Source organism: Adiantum capillus-veneris, chromosome 1, assembly GCF_014529385.1.
Source record: "Adiantum capillus-veneris isolate H3 chromosome 1, ASM1452938v2, whole genome shotgun sequence".
Taxonomy (NCBI): Eukaryota; Viridiplantae; Streptophyta; class Polypodiopsida; order Polypodiales; family Pteridaceae; genus Adiantum; species Adiantum capillus-veneris.
The window spans coordinates 193961315-193978945 of NC_140931.1; the positions used below are offsets into that span (position 1 = coordinate 193961315).

Sequence of the window (17631 nt, forward strand, 5' to 3'; positions counted from 1 at the left end):
TTCCCAATTCTTAGTTTAAATGGCCAAGTGGTGGATCTAGAATCTACTCATCCCACAAACATTGTGTAATATTACAAGTGTTATGATGGCCAAGTGTTAAATCCACCTATCTTTAAGACATGGCTAGAATGCCCAAGTGGTGATCTCGGAGATACCAACAATTGGATCCACACTTCAATCCTTCATTCTAATGGCCAAGTGGTGGATCTAGGATGTACTCATTCCACAGATATTGTGTAATATTACCAGTGTTATTATGGCCAAGTGTTGAATGCACCTATCTTTAGGACATGGTTAGAATGGCCAAGTGATGGATCTAGGTGACACCAAACATTGTATCCACAATTTAAGCCTTTGTTATAATGGCCAAGTGGTGTACTTTGATGACCATTCTTACCATTTTTTACTCTAAATGGACAAGTGGTGGATCTAGGATCTACTCATCCCACATACATTATGTAAAATTACAAGTGTTATGATCCACATCCACATAACTTTAAGACATGTTTAGAATGGCCATGTGGTGGATCTAGGAGACTCCAACAATTCGATCCACATTTCAAGCCTTTGTAATAATGGCCAAGTGGTGGATCTTTGATGCACCTACTTCCCAATTCTTAGTCTAAATCTCCAAGTGGTGGATCTACAATCTACTCATCCCACAAACTTGTGTGAAATTACAAGTGTTATAATGCCCAAGTGTTAAATGCACCTAACTTTAAGACATGGTTAGAATGGCCAAGTGGTGGATCTAGGAGACACCAAAAATTGGATCCACATTTCAAGCCTTTGTCATAATGGCCAACAAGTGGTGGATCTTTGATGCACCTACTTCCCAATTCTTAGTCTAAATGGCCAAGTGGTGGATCTAGGATGTACTCATCCTACCAACATTGTGTAAAATGACAAGTGTTATGATGGCCAAGTGTTGAATGCACCAAGCGTTAAGACATGGTTAGAATGGCTAAGTTGTGGATCTAGGACACACCAACAACTGGCTCCAAATTTCAAGCCTTCATTCTAATGGCCAAGTGGTGGATATTTGATATATCTAATTCCCAAATTGTAATATAAATGGCCAAGTCGTGGATCTAGGATCTACTCATCCCACAAACATTGTGTAAAATTACAACTGTTCTGATGGCCAAATGTTGAATGCACCTACCTTTAAGACATGGGTAGAATGGCCAAGTAGTGGATCTAAGAAGAGATACCAACAATTGGATCCAAACTTCAAGCCTCCGTTCTAATGGCGAAGTAGTGGATCTTTAATGTATCTAATTCCCAAATTGTAATCTAAATGTCTTAGTGGTAGATCTAGGATCTATGCATCCCACAGACATTGTGTAAAATTACCAGTGTCATGATGGCTAGATGCTGAATGCACCTAACTTTAGTACATGGTTAGAATAACCAAGTGGTGGATCCAGGTAACACCAACAATTGTATCTACAATTCAAGCCTTTTTTATAATGTCCAAGTGGTGGATCTTTGGTGCACCCACTTACCTATTCTTACTCGAACGGGACAAGTGGTGGATCTAGGTCTACTCATCCCACAAACATTGTGTAAAATTACAAGTGTTATGATGGCCAAGTGTTGAGTCCACCTAACTGGCCAAGTGGTGGATCTAGTAGACACAAACAATTGGATCCACATTTCAAGCCTTTGTTATAATGGTCAAGTGGTGGATCTTTGATGCACCTACTTTCAATTTCTTAGTTTAAATGGCCAAGTGGTGGATCTAGAATTTACTCATCCCACAAACATTGTGTAAAATTACCAGTGTTATGATGGCCAAGTGTTGAATGCACCTATCTTTAGAACATGGTTAGAATGTCCAAGTAGTGGATCTAGGTGACACCACAATTGTATCTACAATTGAAGCCTTTGTTATAATGGCGAAGTGGTGTATCTTTCATGCCCCTACATACCAATTCTTACTCTAAACGGACAAATGGTGTATCTAGGATCTACTCATCCCACATACATTGTGTAAAATTAGAAGTGTTATCATGGCCAAGTTTTGAATCCACCTAACTTTAAGACATGGTTAGCATGGCCAAGTGGTGGATCTCGGAGACACCAACAATTGGATCCACATTTCAAACGTTTGTTAAAATGGCCAAGTGGTGGATCTAGGAGACACCAATAATTGGATCCACATTTCAAACGTTTGTTAAAATGGCCAAGTGGTGGATCTTTGATGCACCTACTTCCCAATTCTTAGTCTAAATGGCCAAGAGGTGGATCTAGAATGTACTCATCCCACAAACATTTTGTAAAATTACAACTGTTATGATGGCCAAGTGTAAAATGCACCTAACTTTAAGACGTGGTTAGAATGGCCAACTGGTGGATCTAGGAGCCACCAACAATTGGATCCACATTTCAAGCCTTTGTTACAATGGCCAAGTGGTGGATCTTTGATGCAAGTACTTCTTAATTCTTAGTTTAAATGGCCAAGTGGTGGATCTAGGATCTACACATCCCAGCAACATTGTATAAAATGACAAGTGTTATGATGGCCAAGTGTTGAATGCACCTAGATTTAAGACATGGTAAGGATGGCTAAGTGGTGGATCTACGAGACACCAAAAATTGGATCCACATTTGAAGCCTTTGTTATAATGGCCAAGTGGTGGATATTTGATGCACCTACTTCCCAAATCTTAGACTAAATGGCCAGGTGGTGTATCTAGGATCTACTCATCCCACAAACATTGTGTAAAATTACAATTGTTTTGATGGCCAAGTGCTGAATGCACCTACCTTTAATACATGGGTAGAATGGCCAAGTGGTGGATCTAAGAAGAGATACCAACAATTGGATCAAAACTTCAAGCCTCCGTTCTAATGGCCAAGTGGTGGATCTTTGATGGATCTAATTCCCAAATATTAATATGAATGGCCAAGTGGTGGATCTGGGATCTACTCATCCCATAGACATTGTGTAAAATTACCATTGTTATGATGGCCACGTGCTGAATGCACATAACTTTAGGACATTGTTAGAATGCCCAAGTGGTCAATCTAGGTGACACCAACAATTGTATCTACAATTCAAGCCTTTTTTATAATGGCCAAGTGTTGGATCTTTGATGTACCTACTTACCAATTCTTATTCTAAAGGGACAAGTGGTGGATCTAGGATCTACTCATCCCACAAATATTGTGTAAAATTATAAGTGTTATGATGGCCAAGTGTTGAATCCACCTAACTCGCCAAGTGGTGGATCTAGGAGATACCAACAATTGGATCCACATTTCAAGCCTTTGTTATAATTTACAAGTGGTGGATCTTTGATGCACCTACTTCCCAATTCTTAGTTTAAATGGCCAAGTGGTGGATCTATATCTAATTATCCCACAAAAATTGTGTAAACATTACAAATGTTATGATGACCATGTATTGAATCCACCTACCTTTAAGACATGGCTAGAATGGCCAAGTGGTGGATCTAGGAGATACCAACAATTGAATCCACACTTCAATCCTTCATTCTAATGGCCAAATGGTGGATCTAGGATCTACTCATTCCACCGATATTGTGTAAAACTACAAGTCTTATGATGGCCAAGTGTTAAACGCACATAACTTTAAGACATGGTTAAAACGTGCAAGTAGTGGAGCTAGGAGACACCAACAATTGGATCCACATTTCAAGCCGTTGTTATAATGGCCAAGTGGTGGATCTTTGATGCAGCTACTTCGTAATTCTTAGTCTAAATGGCCAAGTGGTGGATCTAAGATCTACTCATCCCACAAACGTTGTATAAAAAGACAAGTGTTATGATGGCCAAGTGCTGAATGCACCTAACTTTAAGACATGGTTAGAATGTCTAAGTGGTGGATCTAAGAGACACCAAAAATTGGATCCACAGTTCAACTTTGTTATAATATCCAAGTGGTGGATCTTTGATGCACCTACTTCCCAATTCCTACTCTAAATGGCCAAGTGGTGGATCTAGGATCTACTCATCCCACATACGTTGTGTAAAATTACAAGTGTTCTGATGGCCAAGTGTTGAATGCACCTAACTTTAAGACACGGTTAGAATGTCCAAGTTGTGGATCTAAGAGACACCAACAATTGGATCCACATTTCAAGCCTTTGTTATAATGGCCAAGTGGTGGATCTTTGATGCACCTACTTCCCAATTCTTACTCTAAATGGCCAAGTGGTGGATCTAGGACCTACTCATCCCACAAACATTGTGTAAATTTACAACTGTTATGATGGCCAAGTGTTGAATTCACCTACCTTTAAGACATGGGTCGAATGGCCAAGTGGTCGACTTAAGAGATACCAATAATTGGATCCAGACTTGATGCCTTCGTTCTAATGGCCAAGTGGTGGATCTTTGATGTATCTAGTTCCCAAATTGTAATATAAATGGGCAAGTGGTGGATCTAGGATCTACTCATCCCACAGACATTGTGTAAAATTACCAGTGGTATGATGGCCACGTGCTGAATGCACCTAACTTTAGGACATGGTTAGAATGCCCAAGTGGTGGATCTAGGTGACACCAAAAATTGTATCTACGATTCAAGACTTTTTTTATAATGGCCAAGTGTTGGATCTTTGATGCACCTACTTACCAATTCTTACTCGAAAGGGACAAGTGGTGGATCTAGGATCTACTCGTCCCACAAACATTGTGTAAAATTACAAGTGTTATGATGGCCAAGTGTTGAATCCACCTAACTGGCCAAGTGGTGGATCTAGTAGACACCAACAATTGGATCCACATTTCAAGCCTTTGTTATAATGGCCAAGTGGTGGATCTCTGGCACACGTTCTTCCCAATTCTTAGTTTAAATGGCCAAGTAGTGGATCTAGAATCTACTCATCCCACAAACATTGTGTAAAATTACAAGTGTTATGATGGCCAAGTGTTGAATCCACCTACCTTTAAGACATGGCTAGAATGGCCAAGTGGTGGATCTAGGAGATACCAACCCCGGGGAATTCACTCTATATACAAAATGGGACGCCACTTGTGACCTGATAAAAAACTCCCCAAAATTCATCCAAGTTCTATTGCACACCAATGACCAATCATTACAAGTAATCAAACCGAGTTTCTTTTTCCACAGATTCTCGTATGCAAAGAGTAAGGTTTGAAGCATGAACATGAACACCTAACAATGTAGCAATCTACCCACAACTTATAAATTTCTTTTGCCTTTCATCCCACGAGTGTGCAATCTTGATTTTTTCTATCAAGATCAATTCATGAATTGCATCAACCCACTAAAAGAAATCACCTTCAAACTTTTCCTATCTATATGTGATTGAATGTTGTGCATAATTTTCTAGCCAGAATTGTCTCAAATTTAAAATCGATCTAGGTGCACAATTAGCATGTGAGGTGTTTGCACCTCCCCACGTATGCCATTAAGACACTCTAAGAAACCACATTATCACAACCATGTTGTGGGCATATCTTGCAATCAACACACTTCAGTAAACCACATCAATTTTCCATATAAGAATGAGCCACAACTGGCCATACACATCAACCAATTTACCACAAAGCACATGTTTCTCCAATAGGTCTTGAGTACCATCCCAATGTTTTCACTAACAAATTTAAACATAAAGCATGTTCATAGCTTGCAATTGGTGTGCTTCAAAAAACAACAATTTTAACAATAATTTTTCATTTGTTTACAGTCAAAAGAAACCACATGTAAAGTTGAACACTCTTGAGCAATATTTTTCTTTTGCTCAAATAGATTACATGTATAGTCAAAAGTTAATTAAGGGCCTTTTGTGCTTTGTTGAGGGTGACAGGTTTGGCATAAACATCACATCATGTTTTTCCAGCAATCGATGAGAAAAACAATCTCATTATGAATTCTCACACCCACACTAGTGTCTTGCACGATGCAAGCTTCAAGTTACATGATCACATGTGGTACAAGAAACCCAAACCTTTCCTTGCCATATACATGCTCACAACATCTTGCTAGTAACATGCTCCAAAATTAAATAAAATGTCAATGCACAAAGACACAAGCCTTAAACAAAATGTTGGTGCACAAAGCCACAAACCAATGGTCGTATCCTTTTATCAACTCGCTTAAAGACACCAAGTCCAATGAGCGATCCATATTGGAGAAATATTTCTATCAACACGCTCAAAGAGACAACATTCAAATGCCAACTAGTGAGCATTGTCATTGGCAAGTGCACAAAATAGACAACTATCAAAAATAAACAACCAATGGTCATATCCTTTTATCAACTTGCTTAAAGACACCAAGTCCAATGCGAGATCCATATTGGAGAAATATCTCTATCAACACGCTCAAAGAGATAACATTCAAATGCCAACTAGTGAGCATTGTCATTGGCAAGTGCACAAAAAAGACAACTATCAAAAAATCTTTAGACCATACTGATCATACGATAGCATTGAATCATCTCTTTCACAAACATACATAACAATGACACAATGTCAAAAAGGACAATGAAAAAGCAATAAATATGAGTAACTAATCCACATAAACGCTTATATCGTAAATTCTTCTTCTTTAAATTTCATGGATGCTTTAAAAAATATTAGTCTCATCGTTTATAAGTAGAGATCTCCTGAGGTAGTATGATATAAACAATTGAAAAAATACAAAGAAACTTTGTAGCTAAAACGTGTGGCCTTGTACCATATTGAAGCTCTTCATAAAATACAATTCATATTATAAAATACTTAACCTGAGTAACTAACCCACTTTATAAAGTACATGTATCATGGCATATTTCATGGAAGTTTCACATAACAAAATGTTTTTTCATTATAAGTAGAGGTCTTTTAAGGAAGTATGATATAATCCATCAGGAAAATTCAACAAAACTCTGTATCCAAAACTCTTGCACCTGCACCATATTGAAATTCATCATAAGATGAAAACTGATGTTAATTAAGAATCTAAAGCTTACAAGTTTCAGAATTTACAAAAGGACATAATCATGAAAAGGAAATGATGAAAAAACGTATACCTCAAAAATCAAACTTGCATATTATCCATCTCCATTCATCCTACAAAAAAAACTCAAGCATGTCAAAATGACTTTGAGCATATAATAGAATTTAACTAAAAATAGCCATCCACACAAGATCAAATTACCTTTCACATTCTTCAAATAATCAATAAAGACCTTATAATCATTAGCATCAAGCACATATTTTCTTGTTGTGGCATCATAATCGAAGTATGCTTTAGCAATTATGGAATCCAAAGATACCGCTTGATTGTCCACTATATCATATGTGTAGATTCTTCTACCCTTGGCCACTTGATACCATGATAGATGAACCTCCACATTAGGAGGGCAATCTAGAAGATCAAAAGGACCACGAGTCTCTTTGAAACTACCTCCTAGCTTCCTTCTCATGCTCACGACTCTTCCCAAGTACCATGTCCCTTTGCTTACTGCTTGACTAGTACTTGCAAATCGACCACAATTTTTCTCCTTTGCACTATCTTCCATTGTTGTCTTCTCAAACAAAACAACACAATCTGACCTGATTACAAGACATGTGCGTGTATCTGATTGAGTCTTCTTTTCCAATGAGAAAAGAACTTCTGCTAAGTTACCCTTGTGAGCCTATCCTTTGACAATGTAGGATTCCCATTTAGATGGCTTACAAGAGTGCTTTTGCATATGGTCTTTGAATCAATCAAAACAAGAGACGAGATTTATTTCACTCCACTCTCCTCTTCATCAATAAGATAATCCATTGTATGGCGGAGTTCACTTTCAGCCCATGATAATGTTCTCATCCTCGGTATGCTCATCAACTTGAGTGGATGAGTCCTCTTCATTGTCATTGTCAATGTCAGCAACACTAAGAAGATAGGAGAGATCACACTCTCTCCATGCATCATTACACCAATCTTTATGTTTCATACCTAGTGTTGAACACAACATCTTTGCTTCCGATAAACCCTCTTTTAGAGCGCTAATCATATGTCCATCACTCTGCACACTACTATAATCACCGAGATTAGCTAATGAAACACCTGCTAAATGATTCATCTGAAACCAAATATTCTCATGCTTTGCATGGGCCATAGGAAAAGCAAGATATGATCCTGCTTGCATTTCAGCAATCCTATTTAGAGCACCTGTGCTACTCAACAAATCATAATTATCATAGCATCTCTCGTTTCTTATCATGCCTCCCACCTTGGTGAAGAAGTTCTCACAAGAATCAGAACCTGTGGAGGAAAGAGGAACCTGCAAGTGGCCATTCTTGTCCCTGAAAGCCTTTATCAATAGGATGACAAAATGGCAAGACAACTGAATGTCCTTTGTGCAAGTTGTCTCCAACTTAATATATCTTTGATTATTTAAGGTATACCTAAAATCTTTTTTGTCATATCTAAAATGGTATTCCCTATTGGCTTTGTAATTCACCTAAAGATAACCTTGGATATTTAGTTGGATTACTTTGATCGATATGTAGCTTGAGTAGTGCCTACCTTACTCTTTCACTTGGCTTTCCCATAGTGGATAGCTACTGGGAAAATTGGGTAATGTCCTTGTTAAAAATTAACACATGTAGTACATGTGATTGTACAACATCTAGATTCTATATGTGATTTAGGCATCATCTGAAACTCTACATGAAAAAATACATATGGTTTTTCTAGCTCTTATTGTCTACCTAGTTAATTTTCATAAGCACCATATAAAGCTACACTGGGACTCTACATGAAAAAATATATGGGTTCTTTGGCACTTATTGTCTACTGGGTTTTCATAAAAACATTCACATTATGCATAAAAGAGACATTTTTTAACTGAGTACAACAGGTAAGTTTTTAGTTTTTGTGGATCTCTAAATTAATGCCTGGTTGTCATAAGGAGGATTGTAGTTCTGGTTGCTTATGGGATCCAACTTACTGATCTTTTTCTGGCACATCACATAAATGGCATGTTTGTATATTTATATGCTTATGTACCCTTATGTAGTACTTTTTTAACAAAAGTTCAAGCGTTCTCTAAAAACTATGTATATAATTTTGACGTGGAAGAGAAATATTTTATTTGCATTAGTGGATGTTGAAACTTAAAAGAAACTCAAATCTTAAACCCTAAACCTCCATTCAATTTATACACGCACATAGACATATCTTTAAAACCAAGCCCTCACGAAGTCAAGAGTCGCTATGTAACTTAGTTCAAATCTACTAGGGCTCTTCATAAGAATAAAGAAATTTTTCTAGAGCGAGATGGCATACTCATTATGTAGTGCATCAATGATAAAGACATGTTTCCATCTCCATAAGGTATACATAAATATACTTTAAAAACAAAGCCCAAGTCCATGCGCTTGACCAAGCTAAGAGTCTCTACGTAACTTAGCTCAAATCTACCAAGGATTTTCATAGTACAAAGTCGTTTTGTTGGAATGAGACAGATTATCATACTCATTCTATAGCGCATCAATGATAAAGGCATGTTTCCACCTCCATAGTGGGTCATTCTGTGATATTTGATTAGGCCCAACTTCTCTTTTTCCAACACTAATTTTAAATCTCCTTCCCAATCAACCAAATCGTCAAGAAAGATCTTTTGTATATTCCAAACTTTTTCCCCCTTAGAAAATAAGTTATATCTTATTTCTAGCCATAACACTTTTATCTCCGAGCGTTGTAGAAGATCTTGGGAATATTGTGATGCTAGATCTTCTCGCAGTCCACAAGAAAAAATGTCCTTACAAATAAATCTCATTCTTCATCTTTTTGAATCCCAATGGACAAGTGATTTTGAAGTGACATTTTGTAAGTATTTCTTTCCTTAGGTACACTAGTCAAAATATTTTTAATCTGCTAACCACATATAAAAAGCAATATATAAGTATAGGTATCCATTGATTTGAACTAGCAACCAAAGAATAAATAGTATGAAATTAGAATAGTAGAATATTTAACAATAATCAAAATATTAGCATCTTCAACACAAAGCCATTAGCATCATTACCATTTTTGTGATGGCATCCTGTAGATCCTAGACAAATGGGTTCATTCCATGCCATCAAATTTTTGTCTGCTTAGGTTTTAACAGCTTGGTTATGATGTTTTCAACCTACCTATCAAGTCTCACTTGATTTAGATATGATTTGACCCAACAAACAATCATTTTCTCTATTTCAGTGACAAACCTAGAAAAAATGTTAATTTCTATGAAATTTTTATCTTTCTTATACGAGGAATCATGGCAAATTACAAAAGGGTTGCAGCAAACCCTATGATGCTACTTTTTTTGGGCAAGTATTTTATATATGTAACCCTATTGTAGGTAATGGTTATTCACTCAATATTTAAGTAGCATACTTTGGGAATTTGAAGGGGTACTTCAGGAATTTCCACAAATTAGAGGAGTATTTTGACAATTTGTCCTAAGTTTTACTATAGTCTTGTCTTCCTGGTGGTAGGGCTCGTGATTTATCACTTGTTAAAAATACATTATTTTTTATTGGATGAGCACATAGAAGATATTCATTGCAAAGAGGTTTTCTCTCCTTTGTGCTTCTCTCAAGCTACGTCTGTGAACTTACCCCAGTCTGCGAACTTACCCCAGGCTCGATCTCATAATTTAATCGTCTCTCTCTCTCTCTCTCTCTCTCTCTCTCTCTCTCTCTCTCTCTCTCTCTCTCTCTCTCTCTCTCTCTCTCTCTCTCTCTCTCTCTCTCTCTCTCTTTCCATTGCAGGCCTCGTGATTTTATCACTTTTTTTTCTCTTGTTTTTACTTGTATTATTTACAGTTTTATTGATGGACGGTCTACTATTTTTGGGTGATAATTTTTTTCTAGACATTCAAACTTCAGGCCCACTTCATGATTCAAGCCAAATAATAAACAAGAAAGCAAGAAATAAATCTTTGTTACTAACGGTGCAAATTAGCTAGAACAAACACGGGTAACATCCTCTCATTTTGTCGCATGTACAATCCAAGAGCAAATTAACTACCACAAAGACTACATGTTAAAAGCTTGAAAGCTATGGAAAACTTTAAAAATGAAGCCAAATCCTAAGTGAGGAACGAGTCCTCACCTTTTATGTTGCTAACATTTTGCGAGAAGCTATCAACGGTTTGATGGTCAAGAACAAGTACCTACATAACCAAACAAACATGATTTTATTACCTCGTATACAAAAAATTCTTCTCAAATTGCATAAACTTCATCTTAAATAGCATCTACAAACACAACAACAACCGCAACAACCTTCGACTTATATAGGTCGTGCTGCTTGCGTGAAGGTAAGAGCCAAGCAACATTGAAGCCTATGATGCAGGCAATGTCAAGGAAAGGAGTCCTACTAGTTTTGAAAGAATCTTCAAAGTGAGCACAACACATAGCAAACAATCAACGCAACATAATGCGACATCAAAGGAGGCCTCTCCCACTTTCAAGATCACAAGGCAGCAACTACAGAAGGAGGTAGTGAGCCTAGAGACGATGTGGAGAAGGGGGAGCTATTTTCTCTCTATATGCAAGCTATTTTTCTCTCTTACGTGTTCCAAGCTATTTTTCTCTTTGTCATGTGTCCACACATGACAAAGGGAGCTTAGGCTGCTTGCAAGCTACTAAACGTATGAGATTCCTCCTTCTCATCCGCTGAAAACAGCCCAGAGCTTCTAGGCCCTGCCCCTTTCCGCTCCATATGGGAGTACTTGGTAAGCCTGCAAGGTTTTCTGCACAGCCTTTTCTACGCGCCATCATCTGTCAGAACTATGGAGGTGCTATTGGGAAGGATAGGTGTGAACATTTTCCTTAACCCAGACTTGCCAAAAACATTTTCCTTAACCAAAAAAGTTTTACGATCAGAATTTGAAGCATTTACCATATTAAACCTAAAACCCGGGCTTGCCAAAAACATTTTTGCTGACCAAAATAAATGAGGGCACCCTTCAATTTTTTTGGTTTCAAGATCAAAATTTGGGCTTAAATTTGAAGCATTTGCCCATATTTATACTAAAACTTGTAAAATTTACACTAAGTATTTACACTAAATGGAGGCGGACTATTTACAGAGGTGGACATTGACGAAGCTCTTTAGTACGGATGCAATACTTTCCTGGACAATGCCCAATGTTGGGCATTCTCAGACATGGATGATGATGATGATTTTAGTCTTTCACTTTACTTCATTGTTTTTGGATTGGATCCACCAAGATCGTATCAGTTTGGTCTCATAAGTCATTTTGGCCTTTTGAAGGCGTTTAATACAACATTTCATTTCATTTCATTTATCTCTCTCTCTCTCTCTCTCTCTCTCTTTTTTTGTGAAAATAGAAACATTTCACTTTTTAAAGCTTTGCATGCTCAGGATACCATCAACAAAGGCATACATGAGCCTGCTGCAAGAGGTTTGGATACTATAAAACCTACATAAGGCAAACCCGATAGGTTGCAAGAAAGAGCTGCCCCATTCATACTACCACAGCCTCCAGAGAGAAGAAAAGGGTTCAAAAAAATCCATCTATGCATGAAGAGCTGTTCTGCAGTAAAAAGCTGGTAACATCTCTTTAATAGTGTGCAAAAAAGCACAATTCTAAGCCCTGGATATATCATACCTTCGAATGCGTTGCAACAAGGATAATCCATCCAGGCATTCAAGTCTCCTTACTGATTCGACGTGCTTGCATCCGAGTGATGGTATCGAGCCCCAGTCATCATCGGTGGCAGCAGAGCAGACTCAGAGGAATCCAAGGCGAAGCTAGACCCAAACCCACTACCACTGCCAAAGTCTGACGAAGGACGCACAGAGCGAGTAGGCGCTCGATCTACGTGGATAGCTCGGCCATCAAGATTGTGACCATTAAGTTTCGACAAAGCTGTATCTACGTCTTCCTCCCTGTCTCTCTGTCCATGATAATCTTTGCGTCTACCACCTCGCCATGTGCACCAAATGCCTCCCGTAAGCCATCTTCCGTGGAGCGGAAGGAAATGCCTCCAACGAACAACTTGCTGCGCTTGACTGTGTATGTGCACACGGACGTCAGTGAGGAGGGAGCTTGACAGATCCTGCCCCGTAGACTCTAAGCCAGTCCCCCCAAGAGAAGGCGCTTACTTTCCTGTGCCATCTATGCCTTCTCTATGACTTTTGCTAGGCCTCTACCTTCTGCTGGCCTTCTACAACCCTCTCTCTCTCTCTCTCTCTCTCTCTCTCTCTCTCTCTCTCTCTCTCTCTCTCTCTCTCTCTCTCTCTCTCTCTCTCTCTCTCTCTCTCTCTCTCTCTCTCTCTCTCTCTCTCTCTCTCTCTCTCTCTCTCTCTCTAGTCGGGCGTGTACGTGTGAGCCTGCAATCTGAAAATGAGCCTTTCAAAACCCTAGCTCTCTGTGTTTGACGACGTGGTACAAAGCTCGAAATCATGCAGCCAAGTAGCTTAAACCCAGACACACACACACATGGAGAGAGAGAGAGAGAGAGCCTATTCTATTGCTAAATATTGACGTACGTTATTGGATGCCTGATAAAGATGCTTTCCTCTCAAGCCAAACGCAGAACAACAAATCAACAGGAAGGTGCACGTACCTGAAATCCAGCAGTGAGCTCGACTGTTGTGCGTCCTTGGAAGCCTTTGCCTCTGTCTTTGCCCCTCTCTCTCTCTCTCTCTCTCTCTGGCTTCACAACTCAAAAAAGAGCACGTCCAACTCACGCGCCATTTTTTTGGGGGCAACTACTATTGAATTTTCATGCAACTTTGGAACTTGAGCTCTTAGACCTACATCACACACGGACACGAACACGGACACAAACTTGAGCCACTTTTTTTAAAATGGAGAGAGAGAGAGAGAGAGAGAGAGAGAGAGAGAGAGATAGATATTTTTTGTCTGCCTTCACCATGCATTGAGGGTATTGTTGAGGGTAAGCGCGTTAAAAATCGGAGCCAAAATACATAGGGATCTGGTTAAATATCGGCCTGCTAGGCCGTGTGTAGGTGGGCGTGACTGGCCCAGCCAGACATGTCGCTTTTTGGGGGGGCAGCAGACATTTTAAACATATGTACAGCATGTGCCACGGCCTGTACAGATGCACGTACGTAGTGCAGTTGTTGGGGTAGTGCTTCTAGGATGCGCGGTCGGGGGTTCGAGACTGCGTGTGAGCTCTGTGTGTTGACTTTTTGGTCAACGATCACTTAACAACTACATTCGACTAGCAACAACCGGCATGCCTTGATTTTCCACGAGGCCTAGCATGCCGAAATATAACCAAAACCAACTACATCATGTCATGCGCTCTATAGCCCCGCCATACAATCTCATGCACAAGTAAAACCCTAGCTGGGTTCATTTCACACTCAAATGAACACTAATGCCCGTATCACACTATCACACTAGGGTGCTCGTCCCCTATTACAGTGTCCCGTAGCCAAGAGCTACCACCATTTGAAGCCTATCAAAATGCTTCCCGCATTTTACTTTTTGAAGGTTAGCCAGGTCATGAAAAGATCGTCGAGCTTGCTGGGTCGCCCCTCCAAGCAACAAACTTTCACTACTACCTCGTCAAATTACCACACGCCATCTCAACACAGTCATGGTATGCCTGCCCCAGTGTGACAGGGGCTAAGACTAAAGTCAATAATTTAAAAATACCTCTATCTCGCCAACAGACTTTGAAAGTCATCTCTAACATTGAAATTTCAAATTTGGCTCTAAAATTTAAATTTGCAGGTGGGAATTTGGAAAGAGAGCAACTCTCATCGAGGAGAACGGTACTCAGACGTGAAGCAAAAATTGCATCTTTTCATTTGTATGTAACAATAAATGTGAGCCTGGAGGAAGCTAGCATAGGAAATGTTTAGAGCAATCCACGATAACAGGGATGAAGCCCTAGTCTAGTTCAATGAAGATGTGATGCATCAACGGTTTTTTGGCCACTACACTAACACCATTATCTTCATATGGGAGGAGCAACATATCTTTTATTGCCGAAAAGACTAACTCAACATCGGAGCTCCTTACTGGCTCCTTTACCTTACTTGTGCCTTATTTCTTAAAGCGATCATGCAGTTTGCCACGTCACTTGCAAAAAAATTAACATTTCACAAAGGCCTCCCCGTGGCAGGCCAAAAATGTTGGAAACGCCAGCGATGAGAACGCACACCGTGGAACAAAGCAGAGGGCAACATGCCATATTTTCCTTAAAAAAAGCAACAACCGCTTTGAGCCCACACAAGATGGAGGGAAACTTATCTATTGTACTCGATAGGAACCATACCACATAAGAAAGACCAAACTCGAAAAAATCCTTAGCCCCCTCCCCCCCCCCCCCCCCCAACCACCACCACCACCGCCGCCACCACAAATGGCAGCCAACTAGCTCTCTTCACAAGTTCCTCGTTCATCAGTGATTCATTGTCGTCAGCACCCATTAGTAGTGACATATCGCTGAAATAAATATGTTGTTCCGCCTTTTGCTACTACAAAGCCCAAAAATGCATGAACTACATGGCAATACTCCATATTGGACATAGATTCAAGCATACCCATGTCCCTCTCCATACCTACCCACGTTTAAAGAAAACAATTATGGGCATGACCAATACATATATATCAATGTCCTCGACATTAGAAGTGAACATGCTCATTATCAACACCTTAAGTACACATGAAGACGGTGATGCACTAATAATTAGGGAAACTCACACTCATGACCATCAGGTATGTGTGTTCTACAACCACGTGGTCTATATATGAAGAAGATAATATAGTTTGAGGGAGCAACGATAAGCCTTCTCTTGATTGCTTTCATAAATGAGTTGAATTAGATTGCAAGACATATCCTTTTCTTTATGCTTGATGGTACTGTGGCACAAAGTTATCAAGAGGTACACATGGTGCTCTATGATGATGCCATAATGGTGAACATTGTAACCATTAGCTTCATTATGCATATTATTGACTACACACTACGGCATCCCTACTACATCATCAATACCCAATAGAGGGTGTAGAAACATTGAAATAAAACTTACTACAATTTTGCAACATGGTTATGGCAAGGAAACCCTGGGTGGTTTTAATTGAAGGTAAAAGGATGACATTTTTCCATATCCAATCAATTATGCTCGCATCTTGAAGACATGTGGCCTTATGCAAGACCTTCACAAGATGACAGAATTCGCAATAAGGGATACGGTCTTAATCATAGGAGAGATAAAATCTCTTAGTCCTTATCACAAATCAACAAACTTGGCATTGGCCCAGCAGTGGGTGTTTAGTTAAGGATTGTGCATGCCATCAAATATTTCTTCATATGTATAGTAGGTAAAGCAATGCAGCTCTATTAGATGGGTGAGCATAAACAAATATATTCATACTTCTTGATGTTTTGGATTCTCAAAACCCCTTCAATAAATTTACATCTATTGATTATTTATGTCCTTAATGTAAAATAAATTATGTAAGACTTTAGCAAATTCAATACCCTTCCATTGAACACACGCACTATTTTACATATTCCATAAGCGTTGTGGTCTACAACTTTGCAGAAGAAAGTTTCTCTAAATTCTGCACCGATTTTGCGTTATCGTCTCGGACTGCGAATATGTTTGAAAAGAAAAAGTTTACTTTTTGCTTTTGATTTTCCTCATAATTGAAAACTTCTCAATTATATATATATTTTTTCTTCATCAATCATACATTTATTACTGACGTAACTTTGCCGCAGAAGCCAATTACATATCGTTCCGATTTAGTCGAGCCGTTGATGATCGACCAAATTCTATGGAGCTACTGTTGGTACATGATCTTTTATTATATGATACACTCGTTCATTGATTCTTGTATAATTATTCTTCTATAGATATAGTTTACGTCGTTTTATTGACAATTTTACGTTGTAGTGATTTTGATGGTACCATGATGATGTTTTGTTAGTACTTTGGTCATGGTGATTTTCGTTGATATCATGATGGTATTTCATTGATACCATGGTTATTCTCGGTGATGCCATGATGATGTTTCGTTGATACCATGGTTATTTGCGGTGATGCCATGATGATATTTCGTTGATTTCATGGTGATTTTCGTTGTGATACCATGATGATGTTTCGTTGATACCATGGTTATTCTCGGTGATACTATTCATGATGTTGTTTCGTTGATACCATGGTTACTCTCAGTGATGCCATGATGTTGTTTCGTTGATACAATGATTATTCTTGGTGATATCATGATGTTGTTTCGTTTACCATGGTTATTCTCGGTGATGCCATGATAATGTTTCGTTGATACAATGATTATTCTTGGTGATATCATGATGTCGTTTCGTTGATACCATGGTTATTCTCGGTGATCAATACCATGATATTGTTTTGTTGATACAATGATTATTCTATGATACTTTTCGTTTATACCATGATTATTTATTCATTTTTATTGATACAATGATAATTTATTTATTGATATCACTAAGTTGATAAATGTCGTTTTATGTAGTATACGCACACGTCATTTGCATCATGTATCATGCATCTTGTACTTTTTAAGTTCATACTTTATGTCCACATATGTTGTCGTGCGTTTATATGTCGTGAAAAGAGTGGCCTCGCGAACCATCTCTTATGGCATTGTGAATGTAATTATTTCACTAACGATGCTA

General features: G+C 38.7%; 1 pseudogene; it reads right to left on the minus strand.

Annotated features, from left to right (window-relative positions):
- Positions 1-12625: 12625 nt before the first annotated feature.
- LOC147466247 (glycine-rich RNA-binding protein 4, mitochondrial-like) lies at positions 12626-13109 on the minus strand (annotated as a pseudogene).
- Between the last annotated feature and the right edge of the window lie 4522 nt (positions 13110-17631).